This window comes from Tupaia chinensis, unplaced genomic scaffold (genome assembly GCF_000334495.1).
Source record: "Tupaia chinensis unplaced genomic scaffold, TupChi_1.0 Scaffold145717_1, whole genome shotgun sequence".
Classification (NCBI taxonomy): Eukaryota; Metazoa; Chordata; class Mammalia; order Scandentia; family Tupaiidae; genus Tupaia; species Tupaia belangeri.
Genome location: NW_006205575.1, coordinates 881,318 through 888,159, shown reverse-complemented (window position 1 = coordinate 888,159; position 6,842 = coordinate 881,318).

Genomic DNA, 6,842 nt, shown 5'->3' with positions numbered 1-6,842 from the left:
CCTAAGAAAGTCACTTCTTTTTTAGAGAGAGAGATTTTTAATATAGGCTGTGTGTGCTCTCTAGAGAGACAGAGATAGACAGAAAGTGAGAAATGATGCCCCTCCCCCCAGGGGATGGCCATGCCACAATCCCTTCTCCATTCTCCTCTCAGGATCTTGGGCACACACACTTATGCCTGGAATGAAGCTTAAGCTGCCAGGTCCAGGACTTGCACCACAGTCAACTACATGCTCTCTTCCATGAGATCAATACATTTAGCTTCCACATATGAGAGAAAATGTGCAGTATTTATTTTTCTGTTCCTGGCTAATTTCACTTAACATATTGTCCTCCAGATTCATCCATGTTGCTGCAAATGACAGGATTTGATTATTATTTTTTAAATAGCTGAATAGTATTCCACTGTGTATACTATATGTACCACATTTTCGTTATCCATTCATCTGTTGATGGATGTTTAGGTTGATTATCTATCTTGGCTATTGTAAATAGTGTTGTAATAAACATGGGAGTACAGATAATTATTCAACATACTGATTTCTTTTCCTTTGGATACCCAGTAGCATATTTTTAGATCACAAGGTAGTTCTATCTTTAGTGTTTGGAGAAATCTTTATAGCATTTTTCATAGCAGTTATACTAATTTACAATTCCAGAGACATTGCATGAGAGTTCTGTATTCTCCATGTTATCACCAGAATTTGTTGTTTTTTGTCTTTTTGATTATAGCCACTTTAACTGGGGTGAGATGATGTTTTACTGTGGTTTTAATTTGCAATTATCTGACTGCTAGAACAGAGGACTTCGAATGTCCCCAATATAAAGAAATAATAATGCTTAAAATGAAGAATATGCTAATTATCATTATTTGATCATTATCTACCGTATACATGTATCAAAATACTACACCCTAAATCCCATAATATATACAATTATTATTTGTCAATTCAATAAAATGACAATAAAAATTTTGTATTGGAAGTATTCTCTCATCAAGATAGAGCAGAACACACCAAAGTAAATACTTGATGATATCTTTAATAATATTTCACATTTAAGAACTGACTGCCACATATTTGCCAAGGCAAAATAGTTATCCTGTCCAAAAATATAAATATGCCCTAAATTTTAGAAATGGCTGCATACCAACTGAGCTTTGGTTTCATTTCTGCCTATGATTTTTTTTTTTAGTTGTGTATGTGTGTGTGTGTGTGTGAAGTAACTAACATGTTCTTCTCTAGCATATAAATTTAGTCACAGATTTCAAGCCTCTAGTCATATTGTTAAGCATGAACAAAGAGGTAAAAATGTGATCTATGGGAAGGTAGACAACAATGGATATGTCTGCTCTCCAGCAGGGGAAATCAAGCCCTCCTCTTTGTTATTTGAATCTATCAGAGCAAACTGATTTCTTGGATGAGTTTTGAATAGCTCATCTAAAATGGCTCAAGGCAAGCAGACACTTGAGATTTTATAATCAGCCTTCCAGCTTCTATAGATCATTTTTATGCACAGAAGGCACCTTTGACAGACTGACGAATTTGCATGGATTTTGCTGGGGATTAAATTGGTCATTTTTGTATGCTATTAAAAGACTTTCAATCTGGGTTGGCAGATTTCTGCAAAGACAGTAAAACAAGTTTTTTTTTTTTAACTTGAAAAAAATTTTATGTTACTATTACTACTACTTCTAATTTTAACATTTTCCTACTACTTTGGAGTTTATTAGGGGCTTTTATTTATGTTTACGCTCATTTCGTAGATGAGGAAACTGAGACTATGAGACATTTAGTGAGTTGAAACTCTTGCAAGCAGATTCCAGTGTTCTCTGTAGCAGTCAATTGCCTTCCACACTTGGCAAGCTTGATGAAGAATATAATTTCAGCTCAAGGAATGGTCCTTTCATGAATCAAGGATAATGTCACTTTTCGATGTTGAAGGTTATTATCCAAGGAAGAAAGCACCATCTTTCTACCTTCTCAAGCTTCTAGTTGTGCTGAGGAGGATGCTTTTAGGTTGAGAAGAGAGCGCTTCCCCTCACGCATCCTCACCAATGCCCTGGGGCTATAGAGGTGTCTAAACACCTGGTACTGTAACCAGAAACCGGCTTCCCAGAGGCTACATGCACACTGCACCTCAGCTCAGTCTCAGACTGGATACAGGCAAAGAGATTTTCCTCTCTCCTTTCCCTGGGGAAGCCTTGAGATTTCCTCTTTGTTAGTCTTACCAAATTGCTCTCTAGCTGAGTGGTTCTCAAATGGTGAATCTTGGAGTGGTTGTGAGGGGTCTATGAGAGGATAAGTGTACCAAACATGCCTGTGGGTGAGATAAATGATGTGTCTCCCATGTAAGTGTTGCTATTTTTCAAGTAAATAAGTTTGCTTGTACACTTAATTGAAATAAAAATTAATTTAAGAGCAATGTTGAATGCTTACGAGCTTTTTGCCTCAATATATTTTTGTAACCAGTGGTATGAAAACTACTGCCTGTCTCATGTGGGGAACAGGATGGTTTAGCATGAAAAATCTCCTTTTACACAAAAGACTGGGAACAACTGCTAACTTTCAGAGTACAGGGAACCAGTGTAGAGTTTATTATGTTCTAATTTTTATATTGCTTAAAGCTATGATGTCTCCCATTGATAAGACAAAGATTCTAATCATCTGAAGTTAGAGCCACAAGGATCCTTGAGATTGGCAGGTCATGTTTCTCATTATAGAGATGAAAAATCTAAAGCTAGAAGAGGTAACCTGCCCTAGGTCATAAACTTGTGAAGGCAGGCTAGATCTATATCTGAAATCCTTTGACTCTTTTGAGTTCAGAGTACCCACTCTACCACCAAGCTCTAGAGTAGTTCTTAAGTATAATGACCTAATTATCTGAATTAATCTTCATAACAGTCCTTTGAGGTAGATGATGTCATTCTCTCTTTATAGATGAAGAAACTGAGGCACTAAGAAATTAGGGACTTACCCAAAGTCCTACATATGGTATATATGAGTTGAGCTATTCATCTGGGACACCTCAAAGTCCACACACTTCGCTACCACTATATGTATAATACATATTGTTTTGTAATATGCTTTTTTTTACTCTAAAGTAATCATAAGGGTCAGATAATGTTGCTGTAGTAATTAAACTGGACCTGCATAGGAAATGCCCTAAGTGTGTGTTCTAGAACCTCCCTAAGCACATCGGTTGTACGTGCCTGTGATCCAGGTATGCTGAGACCAGATTACAGTGTGAAGACCCTGTTGAGGGTGCCTGTCTTTCTGTTTCTCACTTTCATGGAAGAAACAAACCAGTAAACTTAAATATATATATATATATATATATATAGATAGATAGATAGATAGATAGATAGATAGATATATCTATATATAGATAAATATAGAGATATATATGTGTGTGTGTGTGTACACACACATCCTTGATGTTTTTTACCCCAAGATCTAAAACTTCCCTTATATACACACACATGTGCACATGTATCTTACAAATGGACTCAGAGGCTGTGGCACCCTGAATGGCACAGTTGTTCGGTAGCAGATTTCTACATTAGTGATTTAGGGATCCAGGTTTCTTGACCTGGAGACTCCATCAAGGTCTTGGAATCCTCTTTTAGGTCTTCTGCAATTATCAAGGTGACAAGGAAGAGAATGTGGGGATTAGGTGAAAGGTTTTAGAAGTCCGGCCTGGAGGTAGTGTACATCACTGGTACCACATCTCATTGGTCAAACTCAGTCATTAACCCTCTAAGTAAAAGGAGCATGGAGAATGTAGTCTATGCATGTGTTCAGGAAGAAGAGGAGAAATAATGCTATGATCATATAGAGAAGGATTCCAAGAGAACAAATAGAGAGGCATGACATTAGTGGGACACGGAAATGGTTAACTACCTGTTGATGATAACATGTATAGTATTCTCAGCTGGACTGGTCTGAGAAGTATTTCAGTTTGGGTAAATTCTCTTTATAAGCCAAATAATATATAGTGATTGAATGTTTAAAAAATAATAATAATAAATAATAATAATCATCATCTAAAAAATGATGAAAAGCTATTTGATGATGATGATGTGGATAGTAATGTCTGTCTTCATTGATATGCATGGTAATCATGCTGGAAAAGGAAAAATAATACACTAAAGATATATGTGATCAAATGTAACATATATATATTATATATATTTATAAATATATATTTAATATATATTTATTATATATAAATGTAATAAATCTATAATAAATTATATATATATATAAAAGAATATTATGATCACTAGCATTCTCAGCCAGGATTAGAAATAATTCCTCCTTCAAGACATTCCTCTTTGTTTTCTGGTTTCCCATGTTGATCTTGATTAATCTGGTAAGATTCTGAATCCTAATTATTTGCATCTGAGTTGTTTTATTTAGTGATTGAGGAAAGTTGAGTGTAAAAACAGGTGAATGGATAAAATTACACAGAAAATGTACTCTATTGTACCATTTTACAATAAACCTGTAATTTTTATAATAATGGGGACATTTTTCACTGCAGGGTCTATTTGGCAATCTGCAGAGACACTTTGATGGTCATAATGCCTGGTGTATATGTTTTGGTTGCTACCGGAATCTAATGAGTAAAGGCAGGAACACTGCTAAACATATCATGAGCAGGATAATCCACAACAACAAAGAATTATCCAGCCCCAAACATCAATCATGCCAGGGTGAAAGACCCTGCTCTGTCCATGATGTCTATGGTTTTAGGTGAGAAAGTGGTTACTGCTACCATAAGAGTGTGGACGTGGAACCCACAGAGATGTGGTGAAACAGGAAGCGTCACAGATACGGTCCTCCTCTTCTGTGCAATAGGCTGGCCTTAGTTACTTTGCTGTATCTAGGATGCTGGTTATTGGAGCAGGTGACTCTGGTCAATAACCTAAATTAATTTTAAAATTTTGGCAATGATCAGTAGAAAATAGATAACATGTACAGTAGCTGCTCCCCTCCCCACAAAGAAAAGGCACTGAAGAATAAATCTAACAGAAGTAGACTATAACCTGAAGGTTATACAAAAGGCAATTGCAAAATTATATTTTGAAGATCATTACAAAATACCAAAGTAAAACAGAAATTCATGGTCATGGATATGGAGGCTCAATATCATTAAGGATACTTGTTATTCTGTATTTTTGTCATGTTCTTGGTTTTTAAAAAGATGCCTCCACAAATTAACTGTTCCAGGTGAAGTAAGAGGTTTGCTGTATGCTTTTTGGGGGGGTTATCAGATTAAAGAATGTATTTTCTATGCCAAGTTTGCTATGAGTCTTTAGTGAGAATAAACGTATTATTTTCATTAATACGTTTTTTGCATCTGCTGTGATGTTTATGTAGTTTTCAAACCTTACTTTGTTAATGTGGTGAATTAAATTAATAGATTTTTCTACTGTTAAAATATTCTTACATCTTCAGGGTAAAACAACTTGATAAGTGTAGATTGCCTTTATTATTCACTCTGGATTTGGTTTGTTAATATTTTGTCCAGAACTTTTGCATTTGTGTGTGTGTGTGTGTGTGTATGTGTGTTTAGAGATTTTTTTTTTTCTATAGGGTGCGTGCGCTCGCCAGAAAGACAGAGAGACAGAAAGTGAGAAATCATCCCCCAGGGGGGATGGTCACACCACAATCCCTTCTCCCTTCTCCTCTCAGGATCTTGGGCATACATGCACATGCACCCAGTGTGAGTTTAAGCCACTGGGTCTGGGACTCAAACCGTGGTTAATCACATGGGAGTCCAACGATAGAGCCATTACGCTAACTGCTGGTCCCTGTATCTATGTTTATAAATGCTATTGACCTATGATTTTCTTTCCTTGAACCAGCCTTATCTAAATTTTCTGTTTAGGTTATATACTAGCCTTCTAGGAGGACTTAATGTATTTTCTATACCCCCCATCCTCTCAGAAAAATTATGCATAAAATTAGCAATATATGATCTTAGAATATTTGTCTACAAATATCATTTCTGGTCCAATGTATTCTTTGGGGGGGAAGTTTACTTACTTATTCAATGTTAGTGTTAGAAGACTATTCAAATTTTCCATTTTGGTAAATTATATTTTCCTTGAAAGTTTTATTTGCTTACTTTTAAATTTGCCAGAGGACTTGTGCACCTGCAGGAGAGAGACAGAGAGAGAGGGAGAGAGAGAAAGCACCTCCCACACACACCTGCCATGGGACCTGGTCAGGCCACAATCCCTCCTCCTCCATTTCTCCACCTTATTGGGATCTGGTACATGCATACACACATGTCCAGTGCATTTTTCCAGCTGCCGGGGTCAGGACTTGAACCATACAATTAGACACTTGTTGTCTGGCTGCCTTAACAAGCGAGTCACAGAGCTGGCCTGTAGACAGTTTTTAATTTTGTCCACATTTTCACACTTATTGGAAGGGAAAATTTAAAGGAACAATTCTGGCTTTGTGATCCTCTATAATATAATGGCTACATTTGAAATTTAAAACAGTCTTAATAAAAAAAAACTATATATCAGTGAATATGATTTTCCTCTTCAAGAACAATAAAATGGCCTTAAAAATTTGAAAGTCACACCATCCTTCCTCTATATTTATACATTTTACTGATGTTTTAGCTTAACCTTTTAAAATAATTGTTTATTTAATTTTAGTTATTATCATCATTATTATTTTAATTTGGTATAGGGCATATATGTACTCACCAGAGAGAGAGAGAGAGAGAGAGAGAGAGAGAGAGAGATTGAGAGAGAGAATGGTGAGAAAGCAAGTTGCCGGGTCTGGGACTTGAACTATGGCTGACCATGTGGGAGTCCAGT